Source organism: Leopardus geoffroyi, chromosome C2 (assembly GCF_018350155.1).
Source record: "Leopardus geoffroyi isolate Oge1 chromosome C2, O.geoffroyi_Oge1_pat1.0, whole genome shotgun sequence".
Classification (NCBI taxonomy): domain Eukaryota; kingdom Metazoa; phylum Chordata; class Mammalia; order Carnivora; family Felidae; genus Leopardus; species Leopardus geoffroyi.
Window position 1 is genome coordinate 122,392,620 of NC_059333.1, and position 19,936 is coordinate 122,412,555.

The 19,936-nt window shown below is 43.9% G+C and overlaps 1 protein-coding gene across 8 annotated transcripts in view; it reads right to left on the reverse strand.

The window, feature by feature from the left end:
* ZBTB38 (zinc finger and BTB domain containing 38) overlaps window positions 1–19,936 on the reverse strand; it is a 172,493-nt gene that overhangs the window by 127,630 nt on the left and 24,927 nt on the right. Inside the window, exon 3 of one of the 8 annotated variants that reach the window (XR_006718696.1) lies at window positions 18,329–18,589. The exons of the other annotated variants lie outside the window; for them this stretch is intronic. The gene's annotated coding sequence lies outside the window, so the exon portion shown is untranslated. Of the gene's footprint in view, window positions 1–18,328; window positions 18,590–19,936 lie in introns of those variants that run through there. 8 annotated transcript variants of the gene reach the window in all.

Sequence of the window (19,936 nt, forward strand, 5' to 3'; positions counted from 1 at the left end):
AGGGTTAGGGGGTAGCAGATAAAGGGTACGTGTTCTTTTTTTAAAAAAATTTTTAATGTTTATTTATTCTTGAGAGAGAGAGAGAGCGAGAGAGAGAGAGAGAGTGAGCATGCACATACATCAGTGGGGGAAGGGCAGACAGAGAGGGAGACACAATCCAAAGCAGACTCCAGGCCCTGAGCTGTCAGCACAGAGACTGTTGTGGGGCTCAAACTCACAAACCGCAAGATCATGACCTGAGCTGAAGTCGGACGCTTAACCGATTGAGCCACCCAAGCATCCCAAGGGTACACATCTCTTTTTGAGGTGATGAATGTGTTCTAAAATTGACTGTGGTGATGGTAGCACATATTTGTGAATGTACCCAAAACCACTGAATTGTACACTTTAAATAGGTGAGTTGTATGTTTGTGATCTCAGTAAAGCTGTTAAAAAAATAAAGCCTTCAGTGGTGATCCATTATCTAGAAAATAAAGCACAAATTTGTTACCTTGGCATTCAAGGTTTTCTATCCTCCAGCCTCAAACTATCATCTAATTTAATCCCTGGATACTTCTCTATATAGCAGACAATTGGATAGCTCATGAGTGCAGAAACACAACCTGTGGTTCTCTGCTTCTCTACCCTTGCTCCTATGTTACCTTGGCCTAGAATGACCTCTTCGACCATCTTGGTCTCTCAAAATCTAACTGGCCTAATTCAAGGCCCAATTCGAATGTTCTCCTTAATATTTCCAGGCAGAAACGTTGCTTGCACCTCTGAATTCATAGAATTCAATGTATCTTCTGTGGTGTTTGCCTTGTCCTCTTTTACAGGCTTGTGTTTACACAATCCCATTGACTATACTAGCCCCCGTTTCCAAATCAAAAGTGGGATGGCAATCATGTGTCTATATGAAAGAATATTGCAAATATGAACCACTTTAGAAATTTTGGATTATATGGTTGTCATAACAGCTTTCCCACTACAGCAAATGGTCTTTGTTGGATACAGACTGGTGTTATGTGTCCTTTAGTCCTTCGTACAGTTTTTGCCACTGTCTCTTAGATAGATGAAAGAACTTAGCCCCCCCTTTTCTCTAGGATACATGGAAATGCAGTTAGGTGGTTTTAATGAATGGTCTTACCCCTGCATTGTATGCCAAATAAATAAAAGCTACACTGATGATACAAACATTTTTAAAGGCAATGAAAGTACCATAAGAAAATAAAAGAGAAGATTTTTATAATCTGGTGATAGAGGAGACAGTCCTATATAAATCACAAAATCCAAGATTCCATCAAGAAAATCAATAATGAATTTCTCTACCTAAAAACCCAAGCCTTCTGTATGGCAAAAGATACCATAAACGATGTTAAAGGACAGATAACAAAGATTTTAAGAATGTATATATTTTTAAGCTTATTTATTTATTTTAAGAGAGAAGGAGAGAATGCATGTGCATGCGTATGCAAGTAGGCAAGAGGCAGAGAGAGAGAGTGGGAGAGAGAGAATCCCAAGCAGGTTCCACACTGTTAGCCCAGTCTGTGAGACCATGACCTGAGCTGAAATCAAGAGTCAGACATTTAACTGACTGAGCCATCCAGGCATCCCAAGAAAATATTTTTAAGAGATATAATAGTTAAAGGATGAGTATCGGCACTAACTGAACAAACAACACATTAGAAAAAGACCAAAGAATATGAACAAGTAATATGTAGAGGAAAGGTAGAAATGACAGCATATAAAAGATGTTCAACATCACTAGCATCAGGGAAATGGAGAACAATACAGTGAGGATCATTTGCCTCTCAGATGGGCCAACATGGAAAAGACTGAGACTATCCATAATTGTCAAGTGTATGGGGAAAAGATCAAACATAAATAGTAGTGTTGCACATACACACAATTTTGAAAGAGCAATTCAGTAGGATCTAATTATTTTCTGCCACAAACAGTTATTACATTCATAATTCCCAAGTGAATTTATAAAAAGCCATTCTTTTTTGAAAAAAATTTCTTAATGTTTATTTATTTTTGAGAGAGAGCCAGAGCACAAGCGGGGTAGGGGCAGAGAAAGGGAGGCACAGAATCTGAAGCAGGCTCCAGGCTCTGAGTGCACCGCAGGGCTTGAACTCATGAACCCATGAACCATGAGATCATGACTTGAGCCGAAGTCGGATGCTTATCCAACTGAGCTACCCAGGCGCCCCTGTAAAAAGCCATTCTTGTGTAATGAGGGGGAGTCTCAAAATCTTTCTTTTCCAGTTCCCCCCATTCTAAGAGGCTTACAGGAGAACACTTTTAAAGATAATTTTTGGGTTGCCTTCAATACTAAATACGGAAGTCTGGCAGTGCTAATCATCTTGAAACTCCAACTCTTTAAGTGAGAATTTATTTTTAAAATTCTCCACATTTGCCTGGACTGATATTAGATATTAGCCCTGTTACCTGGTTACTTCTTAACATGGCAGAAGACCACTGCCTATATGGGTGGAGGCGGCGGTGGGGGGGGGGGGGGCGGGCCGGGAGGGAAGGAGGGGTTACTTTGTCCTGATCTCCCTTCCCTGGCTTCCCCTGATCAGCGTTCAGTTCAGGTGTGTAGATGCTTTTTGTTTTCCTGCTGTTCGCTTGAGCTTTACCATAAGGTTGGGTCTTGGTATAAAGTTTTATCCATCGTTACAGTCATCTAAATACCCAGACTTTTCCTAGGCTTGGCATATTCCCTTATCCCACTGTCCTTCCTAAGTGGGGCCATAAGAGCCCTATGATACCTCTGTACGAGTTAGGAAAATGTGTCCCCTCGGGTGCAGCCCCCACGCCAGGCCGCACCGCTCTGTGAGTGGAGAGCAGGTGGTCTTCAGTCCTGCTAGCCCCATCGGCCCCTGCACTGGCCGCCCTGCTCCTCACACCGGTCCTAGTCTAACTGCCGCACAGGAAGTGTTTGCAAATTGCCGTTTCCTCATTTCAAATGGTCACAGGACACAGTGGCACCTGCTGCAATTAATGCTGCAGGCACGTGGCTCAGGTTTCTTTCCCTGGCTTGTCCTCCTAAGCTGCCCTTTGAGATTTCATCAAGTGTCCAAATCTCCTTTGTTAATGCTTTTAGCCAGCCCACCCCCACCTCCACCACACAAATCCTACAGGCTCAAGTGTTCACCCAGGAAACAGAGTGACGGAGAAGTTAACTGATGTCTTATCCTTTTTACTGCTGTGGCCTTATCAGCAAAAAAGAACGATAAGGTAATTTTCTTCTTGGCCTTGAGTTTTAAGTTCTGGGCTTCCTGTCCTCAGGGGAAAAGAAACAGCCCTTTGTGCTTCACAGTCTAAAATAGAGAAGTTTCTAGGCTCCAGGATAAAGACTTTTCACTCAGATCTTTGTTTACAAGCCAGACTTAGGAATTACTCAGGATTAAAGGGGGAAAATGTGGCCCAGCTCCACTGGTGGTTCCCCAAGAGGGGGAAGTGTGTGCATGTGTGTGTGTGTGTGTATGTGTTTGTGTGTGTGTGTGTGTGTGCACGTGCATGCATATGTGTGTGCATGTTCACGTGTAGAGGTAGTCAGTGCAGGTTTCCAGGGTGGCAGGGGTCTCTGACCCAACACCCCTGCAGGAACTCAGGTGGGAGCCTACTTGAAAGCCTACGGAGTTTGGACACTAAACACTCCTGCTTTGAGAGCCTGGGTGTGGGCCTCCATGGATAACCTGTAGTCACTGGAGAGAGACACAGCACCGAGAAGTTTCTCCATGGTCCTCTCAGCGTCATCCCTGACTAGCACGTGGGGTAGCAGAAGGAACAGTGGAAACCAAAGCCCCCACCATGGTCTACCTACCAGGACATCTCCACCTCCCTGGGCCTAGGAAAGCCTTGGGGACAGAAACAGGGAGACTCAGTGATTATGATATTGGGCTCTTCCCCAGCTGGAGAGAGTGAAGACCTTGAAGCCAAGTTTAATTTGATTTTAGAGAAATACAGAAACGTGGCATTCCTTGCAGCTGAATATTATGCAGCTATTTCTTCTATGTATAATCTATGGAAATCCCCCCCGGAAGACAACGGCTCCTGCATTTTGAACAGAGCTTCCTCAACTCCTTCCTTTCACCATAATTTTCACCTCTTAGAAATTCTCTCTTGTCTAAACACTATGTACAGCTTAGCTCATAATATGCATATATTAATTTAGTGGAAACAGGAGTTCTTACGATCTTCCCAAGTGCTCTACTCCCCATTAAAAAAAAAAAAGAAAAAGAAAAAGAAACAGGATCTTTAAGAAGAATCATGAAAATGAGGCCTGGAATTGGGACCCACCAGCCTAGATCTGGATCTTGATTACTCTAGAAATTCTCTTGTGTCCCCAGAGGAATCATTTGGGGAACCACCGGGTGAACAGCAATGTGTTTGGCACTCTGGAAATACAGGGAAGTAAAAGACATGGGCCCTTCCAGGAGGAAGGCACCAGCTCACTGGGGAGATAAGACTACAGGCCATGAAGTAAAGGATGAGCTGGGTAGAGAGGGCATGGGGAGCTCAGAGAGACAGAAGGACTGGATGAATCAAGAAAGTCTCCCTGGAGAAGGGACACTAGGAGGAAACCTTGCCATCCAATTTCCCGATTTTAGCTGGCTGGAGAAGAAAGGTGGAAGGGAAGGAAAGGAAGGTTCCAGAGCCTTGACAAAGGGACAGAGGTAGGAATAGTCAATGCCTGATTGTGAGGTCAATGATGCATGCTGGGGGTATTGGGGTATACATGGAGTTACATCCGGCAAGTGGGGCCAGTTTGTGGATGGTTTTCAGTGCTGGGAAGAGGAGTTCAGGCATGAGGCAGTTGGGTTTCCAGTACAGAAAGTACATTATGAGAGCAGGGCTTAAGGAGGATTAGTAGACAGCTCCCATGGGAGATACCAAGAATTAGAGATTCTTTGGGTTAGTAATGATTTCTTTGTAATAATGCTTACGGTATTAAAACAAAAAGTTGACTTTGAGATGCAAGTATTGGGTGTTGTGCATAACGCTTCTGAAGGGTTTACACCTTGATACTACTTAATCCACACTATTAGTGAGAGAGTGAAGGGATTATTGACTTATGAAATCAACAATCGGAAGGGTCTGGGTTGAATAAGTTTGGGAACTAGCATGAGACTAGAGGCCCAAGTGCTGACTTCATAAGGTGGTTATGAGAAACTGCAGAAGTTGGCTGAGGACCACGTTCTGCAAGAGCACACTTGCAGGAGGAATGACGGGAGGGTCCCTGGAGACAGATGCTGGAGCCCAGGAGAGCTGGCAAGAAACTGTCCCAGATGATGGTGAGTAACATGACACCTGGGAGCAACCTCACTGCACTCACCGTCTGACCTTGCCATGTTCACGCACTCATTCACTTATTCACTCAAACTCTCTCATTCATTCAAGTATTTGTATCTGCTAAGGCGCTATGGAAGGTGCAGACTTCAACAATGCATGAGATGATCTCTATACTTCAGCGGGAGAGAAAAACATGCACACGAATAATGGCAGTTCAGAGCTGTTGTTCTCTCCTTCCCACTCCCCTCCTCCTGAACACCCCTTCTCTCTGGGAAACTAAAATATCTGTTGTATTGGTAGCTGATTGGCTCTCAATTTTCCTTGATGAGTTCCAATGTCAACTTTTGTTTTCGGTTTAATAACAACGGTGAAGACATTTAACAAGAAGTTTCTATAATTCCTTAACTTTCCCTTCTTTCTAAGGGGTATGAATTGGAGGAAATTTCTTTGGTTTATCTGAGCTGAGGTAAGGGATTCAAATGGAACAGGCTGGAGAAGGGGGATCACCCTTAGGGGAAAGGGGTTAGGCTTTCTGAAAGAGGGAAGATTTGGGTTGGGTTGAGGTGTGAGAGATTGCTTTAGAGGGAATGAGAGGGGGAAGGAGGCAGGAAGAACAGAGACAGAGAGATTGGTGGGGGTAGGAAGAGACAGAGGGTCTGAGCAGCACTTATGTGCAGAGGGATTTGGGAGAAAGAGACTATTGCCTATTTGGAGGAAGTTTTGTATGTTATGCAATGAAACTCCTTGACCATGGCCTGAACTAGGATACTTCTGAAGGCTTTTGGGTGAGGGTGCAGGTGTTAGTAGTGCAAACTGGTGCTAAGACTGAAGGCAGCTTAGTTTTATTTGGGGGTGTTCCTGCTGCCTTCAATTTTGCAGTCAGGCTTCCTCAGGCTTCTTTGTCTGTGCATATTTGATATCTGAGCTCAATGGCCTGTGAGCCTGTAATGATTATAGATAGGACTTTTATGGCTGCGGCATGGCCTTAAGTTCTTCTCTACTCCCTCCACCCACATACACTGTCGATTCTTGGCGGTTTTCTTGGCTGCTCCTTTGGCCCAGTCTAGCTAGCCTTCCCTTGATGGAATGCTTCTTCCATTCTTGCCTCCTTCCGCATCTCCCTTTAAACTTGAAGCTCTTCCACCGACTGTCTCCTCATCTATAATCTTTACTTTAAACATACTCTGAATTCTAGGATTCTACGAAATTTAGATTCTGAGAATTCAAATTATCACCTGGTTCATTCACAGTCTGTACTCACCTCAAGGACAGAAATACATATATGTGTATCCCTGAAAGGAGGCAAGGTGCTGGGATTATACTTCCTCAAGATAACCACACAGCTCCCTCCCTCATTTCATTTAGGTCTTGCATAGAAGAGCAACACTCCTGCCTGCTCCCTAGCTCCTTTCCCTGCTTTATTTTTATTTATCACCTGATATATTATATATTTATTTATTAAATCGCTGAATATCTGTCTTCTCTGCTCTCCTAGAATGTAAGCTCTATGAGGGCAAGAACCTTGCCTGCATCTCCAGGCCTGAAACTGTGCCTTGCATAAATATGCATTTGGTAAATGCTTCTGTTGAAGTTTTTAGATTTTACAAATGTATTTCTTAATTTCCAGAGGCTATTCATACTTCTCCGATTATTCCTTTTTCACTGCATCCTGTTCTCTTATGATGCAGTATCTTCCCAAATACCTCTGAGAATACTAACTGGAGGTTTCTTTCTTCCCTTCTGTTTCCTATCTTTACTCTTTCCTCTGGTCATTCTTGTGTTTACTTGTATCCATCTTTCATGTTGTGACCTTTCCGCAAATATCTGGTCATCCTTGGTTCTCTTTACTTCACAATGAGGTAGTAAGATGTTACTTGGTACTTTTTGTTTTTTGAATCCGGAAAGGGCTTACTGAGGCTTCACCTTGTGGTGATCTAGCTTTGCCAGTTAGCTGCTGTGACATCTAAGGCAAGTTATCTCACCACTCTGTGCTTCAGTTTCTTCCTAGAGTTGCTGTGAACATTAAATAAATTGATACATAGTGTAGGCATGACAGTGCTATGTAACCATTTGCTACTTGTATTACTTTTACTGTGATTACTTGGCAGAAACCCAGCTATTTGCTAGGGAACGCCTAAATACCAACATGTCAGGGGGCTTATCCACGTGGCCATTAAATTCTGTAGAGAAAAGAATACGGTTGTTGTTTCCTACTGGCAGTGGGGTGAGATGGGGGGAGAGCCTACCTGCTGCCATGTGGGGAGAGAGGCCAGCTGCTCCTTTGTGCCACTTTATCCATCACTCCCCTTTCAGTCCATCACTCACTCAGCTGATGTTTATGAGTTGTCTAGTGGCAAATTCTGCTTTGCAAAAGATTTCCTTCTCGATTCTATACTCCTCTAACCTTCCACTCATGCAGTATGAGTTTAGCTTCCTCTGTTCTCTTTCTTCAGCCACCACTCTTCCATCCACTGTTTACCCTCCAGAAAAATCTTTGAAATCTGTTATCTACTGAGAGTCCCTCTGCCATTACTGGGTATCTATCGTTTTTTAAATACCCAATTTTCATTTTAGTGGGGTCTTGGTGACAATAAAACCAAGCACGCTTAATCTGCCATCTTTAAATCAGACACTGCTAAACTCTCTTGACAGGTACAGTACCAGGCTCCATGTTTGAAATCCTGGCTCTTCTGTGTTTTGTTTTTAATTAATTAATTTATTTATTTTGAGAGAAAGGGAGTGCAAGCAGGGGAGGGGCAGAGAGAGGGGGAATCTCAAGTAAGCTCCATACTGTCAGCACAAAGCCCAGCATGGGGCTTGAATTCATGAAACTGTAAGATAATGACATGAGCTGAAATCAAGAGTCAGACACTTAACCCAATGAGCCACCCAGGTGCCCCTGAACTTCTGGCTCTTTTAATATACTTTTCTTGTACTTATGGGGTCCTTTAAGCCTGGGCAAGATGAGGAAGGAAGGGAAGAAAGGAAGTGGTAGCCAAAGTGACTTGATTTAGTTGAGGTCCCTTAGAAAACTGTCTACTAATGCATTCCTCTCCTGGAATGATCCAGTTGATCTGAATTTGCAGTCGGCAGGAGAGAGAGTTTTAGGCAAAGTTTCAGGAAAGATATTACAAGTAATAATAAAAATAAATCACTTAAAGAGTGAGATATAAATTACTTCTAAGTTTCAAAGTTATTATGAGCATTTCTTTTACTGTAACTACCACCAGATCATTCCTTCATGATGCTGTTGCTGGAAGTCAGTACGTATATTAGCTCAAGAAGATTTTGGGCCATTTCTGCAAAATGCACCAGTAATGCTACTATGAATAACATAATAATGGCATATGATTCACTATTTTCATGGCATTTGTCACATGAAGATAATGGGTAAAATTAGGTCACTGCTTTGAAGCTCAAGTTGGTGGAATTCACAATCATTTGTGAAATCTAAGCATTTAGAAAAGCAGTAATAACTTCAACAGATCATGAACTATCCTTCAAACAAATAATTACAGAAATAATAGATTGGTAACCACAACCCTAATTTAAAAAATTGCTAACAGCTAATCCATGTGAAAGGAAAATGTACTTTAACCATGACATATGTTATTAGTTAGGGTCTAGCCAGAACAACAGAAACCACTATACGGATTTCTAACAGAGGAAGCTTGATGCAGAGAATTGCTTATACAACTTGATGGATGACCTGAGAAGTTCAGGTTAGTGGCAGCGGAAAGTCAGTCACAACCCTGAGGCTAGAGGGACAATCAGAGGGATGGTATGGCCGGAGCCCAGGGGCTACGATCACCAATAGTAGCTGGAGCCACAGCAGGCCCTTCAGTAGGGGCTGGAGCCTTGCAACTGCTGCTGTCAGAGATACTACCCAAGGGCAGGAGGTTTAGGGACAAACAACCTGGCCGTTCCCTTCAGTCCTCTCCAGTGCTTCTCATTGGCTGAGCCCAGCTGGAACCCAAGTGACAGGGCGGCCTGTCAGGGAAACCTGTCTGCAGTGGTCGGCTCCCTGAGACACAGGGCAGAGCAGGTGAGGGTGAGCCATGAGTCTGAAAGCAAATGGGCGCACGACCTATACAACAACATGTACAGAGTATTATAGACCATACGGACCCTCCTTAGGTTCAGTACACGACGAGCACCGGTGTCTCATGTATGTAAGTATAACTCTGCAGTTACGTCTGTACTCAGGTTAAATTGGAACCATAATCTTAGCCAGAGTTGAGCCAGGAATATCTTAATGGATTAAAGTCAGTTTCAAAAGAGCCATAAACGATTGCAAATATTGCTGTCAATTAAATGATGTTTTGGGGGAACCTGACTGGCTCAGTCGGTAGAGCATGTGACTCTTGATCTTGGGGTTATGAGTTCGAGCCCCACCTGGGGTAGAGAGATTACTTTAAAAAACAAAAAGGAAGGCTAATAGACACTTTTTGTTTTTTAAATCAGGAAACACATCAATCACCAACCTTTGGACATGCAAACCGTTTCCCTCCTCTCATTTTATGTCTAATACTAACCAGGAGTGTGTGGTCTGAGATGCAGAGCTACAACTCGCGTGATGGCATGAACGATGTGCAATCCACCCACGCAGAACTCACAAGTTGTGTGGTTTTTTTTTAAACCAGGGACACCTAAGTTTAAGATTCTTGGGTAAATTTCATGAGCCTATCAAAGAATAAAGTTCTGAAACACAGGCTTTACAAATAATGAAAAACAGTTCTTTGATTCTTCCTTCATAAAAGCTAGCAGTGAAAGTGCTGCACTGGCTGTTTTCCCACACTAATTTCCTCCTGGCAGATGGCAGAATAAAACATTCACAGTAGACAGTGCCTTCTTTCAGAGACTCCAATCCACAGGGTATGTGGAAGAGAAGAAGAAGGCTTGAGTCTTGGTCTCTTTCCGATGTGAGCATTAAGCTATAAAGACAACTCAGAGGGTTTGAGAGATGCCTTTGGCCTGTACCTTCCAGAAAGTCTGATGTCCGGCTCTGTGGATGGGGCTGGGCTGAGTGTGACTGGACCCTGAATCATTTCCCATTTACCCTGAGTCCCAGCGTCTCTCCCTAACCTTCCTTTGCTCCCTTGGCCAGATTGTAAACCAAGAGGAAATAAAAACATTAAGGAGCTCTAGACTCGGCTGTCTTTTCCATTCTTACCTTTTGTTGCAATGGAAGAATAGCTTGGATGAACAAAAGGGCACCGCACAATTAATTCTAAATAATTATAATAAAAATGGGTAGAAGGGGCAAGAGGAGAAAGAGTAGAATAAATTAAAGGGGGAGGAGCTAATGAAGGCACTTCCCCAGTTAACGGAAGCATTTATTCAATGCTGTTCCCCTCGCCCCTGCCCTAGCCTCAAGCTTATTCACAAAGAATATCTTCTGGTAACTGGTTATCAGTGCTGGCTAATCACTGAGGGCATTCAAATAGTTGGGACCCCCAGGCCAGCTAAACCAGATTCTCGGGGTGAGACCCAGGTGACAGCATTTTTAAGATCCCTGTGATTCCAGTGTGCAGCCAGGATGGAGAACCTTGGGGGTGTTCCCCACCTTGGGCATAACATGGCCAGAGGTGAACAGTAGGAATTCTGGAGATGAGTGGTAAAAATCACAGTTGGGGGGCAGCTGGGTGGTTCAGTTGGTTGAGTGTCCCACTCTTGATTTCAGATTAGGCCAAGACCTCATGGTTCTTGAGTTTGAGCCCCGCATAGGGCTCTGCACTGACAGCAAGGAACCTGCTTGAGATTCTGTCTCTCCCTCTCTCTTCTGCCCCTGGTCCACTCACGCTCTCTCTCTCTCAAAATAAATATATAAAAGAAAATAAAGAAAAGAAAAGAAAAGAAAAGAAAAGAAAAGAAAAGAAAAGAAAAGAAAAGAAAAGAAAAAAGAAAAGAAAAAAAGAAAAGAAAAGAAAAATGAAATCACAGTCTCTATTTAGAGCAGTGGCTCCCAGTTGGGGGCTGTTCTAGGAAATTTCTTCCCACAAAGCAGCTCAGTAATCCAGAAACTGCCATCCCCAGCCCCTGCTGAGGACTGACATTGCCTTCTACTCACATGCTCTGAGCAGAAGTTCCCAGCGGGGGTGATCTTGTCTCCTGGGTGGCCTTTGGGAACTCCATGGGGGTGTTTTCAGATGCCACAGTGATGAATAGTTTAGGGCTTGGACAGAAACTAAGCTGTTAGGATGGATGAGGGAGGGGTGGGGAAGAAAACTAACACTGGAAACCTCTGGTGTGGTAGGCACTCTGATGGGCCCTTCTGAGAGGTGCGAGCCCCCACCTTCCCACCTCTCCACCCCCAACCCACACATGTGCACACCCCCATCCACGCACAACAGGCTTATACAGCTTTTCTGAGTTTAGGGAGAAGAAATGTGCCAGCTAAGAGGTGGGACCCAGGGACGAGATGGGAGAATACTCTCCTTGCATAATAGGGCCAAAATAATTAGCTCACACAGCACAGGGTCAAAGTTCAGTCAACAGAAGCATTATGAATCTCAAATGCAGACAGATGGGGTCGGGAAAAGAAAAACTTATTCTCACAGCATAATGTCTGCTTGGCTTTAGATACTGTGGGATGGAAAGAGCGGCATCCTGAGCAGAACTCCACCGTTCTTTAAAGTTCATATCCCTGTGTGCCCCATGGGGCAGAGTTCACTTTCCCCAGCACTATGAGCTGTGTACCTGTCCAGGCCCGTGTGTTCATCTGCAAGGGCAACCCTTGCAGATTCTACACCTGTGTCCCCAAGGACTGACCTTTACCAACCCTGACCATCCCTCCCAAACCCTTTTTTGTTGTTGTGGTTGTTAATGTTCTGTCATCCCAGAAGCATTGCACCTCCTTTTCCCATAGCAACCACCAGAGCTTCTTCCTGGGCCAGACATCTATCCAGAATGGGTGCCTTATCTTTTCAACCCACCCAAACACAGTCTTACCCAGCTTCCTTCTTTTGCAAAAGTCCTTGGTAGCACATCTAGGGGAAGTTGCTAACTCTTCACAATATAAAGTCAAGTCTAGATCCCTTGATGACAAAAAGTGTCTAGAAATACACCACTGTGAGTATTTATGCCCATTCCCCAGCCTCACCTCCTATAATCTGGATAGTATGCCCATTTCTCAACCACAGCTATTTTTTGGGAGGTCACCAGGGCTCTCCTAACTGCCTACTCTAGTGGCCTCTTCTCAGGTTTTGTTTGTTTAATAATTGTTTAGATTTCTGAAGTTTTCCAGTGGACAGAAAAGTAGAATAGCATAATGAACACACATACCCATTTCTTAGATGTAACCCTTACTAACATTTTGCCATAACTGTTTCCTTTTATTTTGCTGAATTATATAATAAATTACAGACCTTCTGACATTTCACCCTGAAATAATCCAGTATGCACTTCTAAAATATAAGAACTTTTCCCCACACACCTCTAGGATCATATCACCCCTAATAAAATAAACAATAGTTCTAGAATATACGGTTTCCACATTTCAATTTCCTCACCTGTTCTAGATATGTCTTAAAGGCAAGCGTATTCAGACAAAGCAGCGATCGTGAATGTCCGTTGCATGTGGTGGTTGTGTCTTGCTTTTTACCAGTGACCTCCCTATAGCATTTGCCTCCATTAAGCTGTTCCTTCTTGGAGGTCCACACTTGGTTTTCCTAATGTCAACTCTCTCGTCATCGTCTGCTCCTGACCATCTGTTTTCACCCTTCCTTTGTCGCTGTATTTTCAGTATTGGTGCTTCACAGAACTCTGTCCTTGGCTGTCCATTCTCACCTTAAACTTATTTCCCAGGCAATTTTCCTGAACAATATTCCATTGTATGGGTATACCACGTTTTGTTTATTTACTTATCAGTTTATGGATTTGGGGTTGTTTCTATTTTTTGGCTATTATGAATAATGCTGCTGTGAATACCATTTGTATATAATCATTTGTATTTGTACACAAGTTTTTGTGTGGACAAATGTTCAATTTGTCTTGGGAATACACCTGGGCATGAGATTGCTGGGTCATATGGTAGGCTTATGTTTAACACTTTGGGAAACTGCCAAATGTTTTCCAAAGTGCCTTTACTGTTTTACAGTCCCACTAGCAATATTTAAGGTTTCCAATTTCTCCACATCCTTGTCAACACTTGTTACTGTCTGTCTTTTTTATTACAGCCATCCTAGAGGGTGTAAAGTGATTATCTCATTGTGGGTTTTTTTTTTTAATGTTTGTTTATTTTTGAGAGAGAGAGAGAGAGACACACAGAGTGTGGGTGGGAGAGGGGCAGAGAGAGAGGGAGACACAGAATACAAAGCAGGCTCCAGGCTCTGAGCTGGCAGCACAGAGCCCGATGTGGGGCTCGAACCCACGAACTGCGATATCATGAACTGAGCCAAAGTCAGATGCCTAACTGACTGAGCCATCCAGATGCCCCTCATTGTGGTTTTGATTTGTATTTCCCTAACAGTTAGTGATGTGAATATCTTTTAATGGGCTTATTCACCACTTGTACATTTTCTTTCTTTTTTTTAATATTTATTTATTTTTGAGAGAGAGCAAGAAAGCATGAGTGGGGGAGGGAGGGTCAACAAGGGAGAGGGGGACAGAGGATCTGAAGCAGACTCCTTGCAGATAGCAGCAGTGTGCCTGATGTGGGGCCCAACCTCAGGAACTGAGAGATCAGGACCTGAGCTGAAGTTGGACGCTTAACCGACTGAGCCACCCAGGCATCCCATTTTCTTTGGAAAAATGTCTATTCAGATTTTTTGCCAATTTTTAAATTGGGTTATTTGTCTTTTTATTATTGAGTTGTAGGAGTTTTTATACATTCTAGATACAAATCCCTTAACAGAAATACAATTTGTAAACATTCTGCGGGTCGTCCTAGGATGCTTTTTAAAAAAATCTCATGGGAGTGGAGCGCGTACGTTTAGGACACGGCTTGGGCTCCAGCACAGTGGGTATTCAATAAATATTTACTGAATCCAGTTGAATTCCTTATAGGTCTTTTTAGCAAAGTCTTTGACCCTCTATTTTACTCTCCACTCAATTTTACCTTTCTTTCTTAGAGTGTAAGAAAATACAAATAAAACTGAAAAATATACACAATCTGGGCTGGATACATGCGTTTAAAAAATCTAAAATGTAAGTGGTTTTTAAACAACAGATTTTAACAAATCACTTAATCTCTCCATTTCCTCAGCTGCCAATTGGAGAGGAGTTTTGGGGTTCGTGTGTGATCATCTCTATGCTTGCTCCTACTCTACCACTGAATAAGTTTGATAATAACAAGTTAAGACCATTCCTGGTGGCCTTCTGGGCTCAGAGGAAGTCACCTGGAATAATCACCATGTCTGTCTTGCTCTCTGCTACATTCCAAGTATGGAGCACTGTGACACACACAGCAGGTAATAAATTGAGTGAATAGGTCCCCAGTAGGCCCGTACCTCTTCAAATACAGTGGTGAGTCCCACATCTGTATCTCTCGCCTGAACTCTTTTCCTTTTCCTGATGGTCCCTTTGCTGATTCAACACTTCCATCTGCAGGGTCAACAGGCATGATCACAATCATAATGTGTCTAAAACAGAATTCATGATTCTCCACTCTTCCCCAAACTTGTTTCCCTGGCTCCCCACCCCACACTGGGCTTTCTAATTTCAGTAAGTGGTACCACCTCCAAAGACGTGCTCAGGCAGAGCCCTAGGAGTCATTCTTAACTGCTCTTCTTCTTCCTCAAAAGTTATCCAATTTGTCAAAAAGCCTTATCAGTTCTAGCTTCAAAACATACCCCAAATCCGATCCCTTCTTACCCTCTCCACAGCTTACCACTCTGACCCGAGCTGCTATCTTTTCTCCCCTGGATTCCTACAGCAGCCTCCTACCTGATGTCCCTGAATCTACTCTACCCCACTACACTGTTTTCTTCGCACAAGAGCCAGGATGATTCTCTAATACCTTAAGCCAGTTCATACCAATCTCCTGTTCAAAACTCTCCCAAGACCTACCATACTCAGAGTCAATCCAAAGTCCTACCAATGGCCTAGAAAGCTCAGGTGATCAGGGCCTGGCATCCTCTCTGATCTTACCTCCTCTTTCTCTCTCTGCCTTGCTGGCCACCTTATGCTCCTTGAACATGCCTAGCATGCTTGACCTCAGGACCTTTGCACATATTGCTCTTTGCCTGCAACACTGCTTCACTTGAGGTTTCAGCATGGCTTACTCTCTTGCTTCATTCAGATCTCTGCTTGAATATCTCCACCTCAGGGAGGCCTTACCCAACAGTCTTTCTAAAGAAGCCCTTTGAGGGGTACCTGGGTGGCTCAGCTAGTTAAGCATCCGACTTCAGCTTGGGTCATGATCTCGCGGTTTGTGAGTTCTGTGCTGACAGCTCAGAGCCTGGAGTCTGCTTTGCATTGTCTCCCTCTCTCTCTGCGCCTCCCCGTTTGCACACATACTCTCTCTCTCTCTGTGTCTCTCTCAAAAATAAACATTACAGAATATTAAAAAAATAAAATAAAGAAGCCCCTTTGCAACATACTGTCCCCTTATTCTGTTTTATGTTCATTCATGGTATTTAACATTCCCTAAATTACAGTATGTATTTGTTTACTTCTTATTTCCCCCACTAGAATGCAAGCCCTATGAGGGCAGAGATCTCACCTTTGTTTACTGCTTTGTTTATTACTGCATTCCTAGTGCTGGGTACCATTTCTAGCACATTAGAAACACTCAGGAGATGTTGCTGGATGAATAAATAAGCTGATGATATCATCATTTGTCATCTGAGAGCAAGCCCTGGGTTTGTGTCTTGGCTGTGCCACTTACTCACTGAACAGCCTTGGGCAAATCATCTAATCTCTCCAGGCCTCAGTTTCCTCATCTATGAAAATGAGCTAGTAATCCCTACTGTGTAGGACTGCTGTGAGGTTTAGAGATAAGGGATGACAGCACCTGACATTAGGTGCTCACTTCACAGACTTGTAATTAACATCCTTCTTCGCGCATTACTTGGTTAAGGGACAGAGGCGATCACCAAACTGGCTCTCTAAGAACTAGAGCTTAATGATGGAAAATGGCACACTAGAGGCTAAGTTAGAAAATGAATCCATTTCAGTGCCGAAGACTCAGAAAGCTGGGTTGATACACCAGCCAGAAGAGCTGGGCTTCCAGATACTACTTCCAAATTCAAGTCAAGGCACTGCTTTGTTCTGTGGACAACAGCGGGGTTGGAGGCGATGATTCAAAATGACCTCAGCTTTTGTCTCATCTGGTCCTGTGACCAGACCGCAGGCAACGCCTCATCCAGGGTAGTAATTTCCTTTGCAGCTTTCTGCTAAGAGGCTCTTCGACATGGTAAAATACCGTGCAGCTGCTGCACAGGATGAGGCATTGCTACGTGTTCTGACATGCAAAGATCTTCCACACGTGTTGCCGAGTGAAAACCTCCAGTTGCAGGTGAAATACACAGTAGAATATACATGAACAGCAACACTCCGCTATACGTGTGTACAGGTTTCTATGCGAGTATGTAAACACATAGAGAGAGGTCTGCAAGGGTGGAAACCATATTGGTCATGCTCGTTTCCTCCTAGAGGTAGGGAGGTGACTAAAACTAGAAATGGGTGTCAGGGGAGACCAGCTTTATCTAGAATCTATTTTTACAAAGAGAACATACTACTTCTGTAATTGAAAATTAATTTTTTAAACTGCCCAAACACGATGATGCTAAAACACCACATTTAAGTAAAATGAAGTAATTTACTTTCCCCTAACTAGCAGTTCTCAAATGGAGCGGTCACCCACAGTGGGTGTGCTTGCTTGGTGGCATTTTATTTTGTTGTCAAAAGACTCCAACGCTATTGGCATTTCGTCCCTTGGGGATGGCGGATTTAACTGCCCGAGTGTGTGAGAAAGTCCCACAGCACAAAATAGTATGCCAGCCCAAATGCCGAAAGGAGTCCTAGTGAGGAACACTACCCAGAAGCTAGGGTTGGTTGCAATTATGAATTCATCTGTGACCTGCCACTCCCCTCCCCCATTAAGAATTTTCTGTCTTTGCTTTGGGCTACTGAGATGCCTTGCCCATGTTCCATCGATATATAAGACAGTACCTTTTATCATCAATGGTCAAGAGAAGTAAATTGAAAAGCATGGGAAGCACAAGTGGCTTGGATTTTATGCCTCCCATCTGGAGCATGGGGATATTTCTGAGAATCAGGGTTGTCCAGGCACCAGCCGCCTTGTACTCTGTACTAAGTCTTTAAGACAAATGTCCCAGGGATGCCTGGGTGCTCAGTCAGTTGAGCACCTGACTCCTGATTTCAGCTCAGGTGATGATCTTGTGATATATGGATTTGAGCCTCAAGTTAGACAGCACGGAGCCTTATTGGGATTCTCTCTCTTTCTCTCTCTTTGTATCTCCCCTGCTCTATCTCAAAAATAAATAAATAAACACTAAAAAAAATTTTTTTTTAAGAAAGACAAATGTCCCCTTGGCCAGCAGCTGGGCAAGGGCTGAGAACCTTTCAGGACAAGTTGGGAAGGTCCCTTTTCTCATAGTTCTCACACAGAACGGTCTGCCTTCAGACCCCCCTGCCTTTGAGAAGCAGCTTCCAGCCTACAATAATGATGGAAAAGTGATGATAGACAAAAGAGAAAGAATGCGTTATATTCCCCCTTCAATTCCACAACTAGGACACTGTTGTGGTGTGTGCATTCAACAAGTATTTATGGAGCAACTACTATGTGTCAAGCACTGTACGAGGTGCGGGGTGTACAGAGAATGAGACTGTGGTGAAAACTCAATAAATAAACAGATCAGGGGCACCCGGGTGACCTAGTCAGTTGTGCGTCCGACTCTTGGTTTTGGCTCAGGTCATGATCTCACAATTCATGAGTTCCAGCCCCATATTAGGCTCCACGCTGACAGTGTGGAGCCTGCTTGGGATTCTCTCTCTTCTCTCTGCCTCTCCCCTGCTCTGTCTCTCTCAAAATAAATAAATAAATAAATAAATAAACAAACAAACAAACAAACAAATAAACAGATCCACATAAGTCAGATAATTTTAAATAGCATGAGAGATGTGGTCACTAGCAATTGGAAGCGGTCAATAATATGATAGAACTCAGCAGAGACCTGTCCCCTGGAGGCAGGCTGAGCCCTGGGGAGGAGGAGGGGGATGGTGCTAGGGGGGCCACTGTGGAAGGCGTGTGCCTGTGCAGCTGTTCCTGTCTTTTCCAGCCCAGCCGGGGCTGTGCCCTCTGGGACAGCAGGTATTGTCCAGGTCCTGTGGGTTGTCTGTGCTCCTGGGCAGATAAAATTATCATGAGTAACATTCATGCTGCTTCTTATTTTGCTTTCCAGCTGTCTCCACCCAAGATTTCGCTTGCATCTGAGGAAGCTGATTTCATGTGCTTCAGAGGTGTGCTGGCAGATAACCGGCATGGGCTCTCAAATTCACTGTTACTTAAAAACACACGCATGGCACTCACTTTGTGTCAGGCACTGCTCAAAACACTCTGCAAATGTTAAATCATTTTGTCCTTACAAGAAACCTACATGCCAGGTGTTGAGGAGTATTACTATCCTCCATTCAGGCACAAGGACGTGGGACTGTTCCTCCAATCACAGCCCTTCCCCATGACATGCAGTGTAGCAGTAACGTTAGCATTGGGGGAGGACTAGGCATCAGCAGCCATGGTGTCAGAAATGCAGATTCCTGCCCTGCCCTGGAGCTACTGAATCAGAATCTGTTTCTTCAGGTCACTCTTATGGATCGCCAAGTTCAAAACCACTGATCCAGTCCATGTTTTCATTTTTTGGGAGATGATCTGGAGGATGAGCCTTCCATGGTTAGCTAATCCTTCAAACTCCAACAAGTGTTTGTTTTATGCACCCTTTTTCCTCCTTAGTTAAGGTTCATTTCTCAGGTAGGAGAACCAAGCATAGCAGGGTTAGAGTTGGCCAGTAAGCAAACAACTAAACAACATTAAAGCAGGACACTACGTACAAAGGGCTGGGTTTGGGGGTGCCTGGGGTTGGGGAAGGTACAGCGGAGATGCTGCAAACTATAAAACACTGTCCCAGCCTGAAAGAGTGCTTTATCCCCCTGTGGAGAAATGATATATAAATACCAGATGGACAGACAAACAGGGGTACTATACTTTTACAGTGACATCGTATCCCACAAACAACTAAAGAGTCATCTATTTAACTATATATCCCTGAAAGAAAAGTGGGAGGAAGGCAGGGAGGGAGGGGGAAGGAAGGAAGGAAGGAAGGAAGGAAGGAAGGAAGGAAGGAAGGAAGGAAGGAAGAAAGGAAGGAAAGAAGGAAGGAAGGAAGGAAAATGGGGGAGGAGTGGGGAAGAAAGGAACAGGGTAGGGAGATTTAACGTTGTGGGGTATTCCCTCCACACTCCTCTGGTGAGATGCCTCAGAGGGAGCCTGCATTTCCCTGGGGTCCTCAGCTACCATGGGCCTCTGTGGCATATAGCTGCCTCTAGCTGAGAATGGATCTAATATTTAAAGATTTTTCATAAAACATAGCCCCTGAATGCGAGCCAACCACACTGCCTGGTTGTCAGCCAAGAAACATGGCCTGCTGTGATGCTAGAAGAAAAACTGGCTGTGTGGGGCTTAGTGAGAGATGTA